Here is a 1710-nt window from a genome sequence, read left to right as displayed (position 1 = left end):
GGGGACGGGGGGGGGGGCGGGCTGTGGGAGGCCAGGCAGAGGCTCAAAAAAGACTCTGAAGGCCGCACCAATGAGACAGCTCTGCCCACCAGAGCCACAGGACCCCTATGTGCTCTGGCCACCAGACAGCAGCTGCATGGACTGCACGGGCAGCCCTGTGGGAGGGAGGTAGAGGTGTGAGGGAGACCCCAGTGCTCAGCCATGAGGGAAATCCAGTGCTGAGTAAACATGGACGAGGTGTCCTATAAACAAAGGCGGGGACTCAGGCAGCACCAAGGTCGTCTTTGTTCACTTATGCCCATTCTACAGAGGGGGAAGTCAAGGCTCGGGGATATGGCAGAGTTGGTGCAAAGAAAGCCCTTTCCTCTCTCCCGGGCTGCCTCAGTCCGTGGTTGCTTCCCCCAAAACGAGCTGCCCCACAGACAGCTCTGCACAGGTTGGGAGAATGAGGAGAAAGGCTGGGACCCTTGGAGCCTAGCCAACCCAGGGTGGAGCTGAAGGATAGAAGGAGCAAGCAGACAGGCAGACAGGTGGCAGAGGTGTGCTCCCAGGACTCAGGGCCCTCCCAGCTGCTGGGTCCCCAAATCCTACTCAGTGAAGCCACCAGCATCGCTCTGTCTGGTGATTCTGCACTCTCTCAGAGTGCTGCGGGAAGGCAAGCCTGGTGCCGGAATTGCTTGGACAAATCAGAGGGGCAGGAAGGCCCCACTGTGGGCAATGGCCAGCAAAGAGCTGGGCTGGCCAGAGTCGAATGCGGGGGCATTGCCCTGGGGCGATAATGAGCATTGAGTAGAGATGCAGGGCTGGCCTTAGGGAATGCTCCCAAAATATTAACCTTAGACAGGGTTGAGGCCAGGTGGACCCCCAAGCCATGCCCGGCAGCGTGGGTGCGATGCCTCAGGCAGGGCCCCGTGGAGGATGTGCAGGGTGGCCCAGGGGGCTGGGCTGCGTTGAACCAGAGCCAAGAAATGAGTACAGTCTGGGCACTGGGGCTGTGGCATTCTCAGAGCGCTTCCTCATTCCTGGCCCTGTGGGAGTAGCCGGACCCCGGCGTTCCTCTGCAGCCGCCACTGCGGATTTGCTTACCGTCTCATGGGGAACCAGGGCCTCCTGCCAAACTGCCCAGCCTCGACCTGGGCCCTACGCACGCCAGCCCCAGGGGCCCCACCAACCACCAAGTCCTGGCCCCAGGCCACCTCCTGCTCCCAGAGAGGGAGACTGAGGCCATCCACCAGATGGGCTCATCCCCAGAAGCTGCCCACAGGTCAGGAAGGGACAGGGCTTGGACTCCAAGTCCGGTGCTCTTTCTTGTCCGTCACTCCCCTCCACTCCCTGGAGGAGGAGCGTCCCCTCGAAAAGTCCACTTGGAGGCACCTCTGCTGGATCTCGGTCTGGGGTCAGTTTCTGTGGGTACCCAGAATGGATGTACTGAGGACGGAGGCTGTTTGATCAGCAGTTCCTTCTGATGCCAGTGTGTTGGGGACAGCGGGCAGTGGCCAAACCGGCCCCGCCGCATGCCTTCTGGCCCTCAGCAGGTAGGCCATTCATGGCCCCTACGTGCACGGTCACTGCAGGTTGCGGGCTGGGCACTGGGGAGACGCAGCAAGGCCTGGTGGCCAGCCAGGGACCACCACCAAGCATCCAGGGGCCCCGAGATGCCTCCCCAGTCCTGAGAGAGCAAGGAGAGCCACTGGGGGGATCTTGAGCCAG

This window comes from Carlito syrichta, unplaced genomic scaffold (genome assembly GCF_000164805.1).
Source record: "Carlito syrichta isolate Samal-C Ts95f unplaced genomic scaffold, Tarsius_syrichta-2.0.1 Scaffold311537, whole genome shotgun sequence".
In the NCBI taxonomy this organism is placed as follows: Eukaryota; Metazoa; Chordata; class Mammalia; order Primates; family Tarsiidae; genus Carlito; species Carlito syrichta.
The sequence above is the reverse complement of the archived record's forward strand: the minus strand, read 5'-3'. Positions refer to the sequence as shown.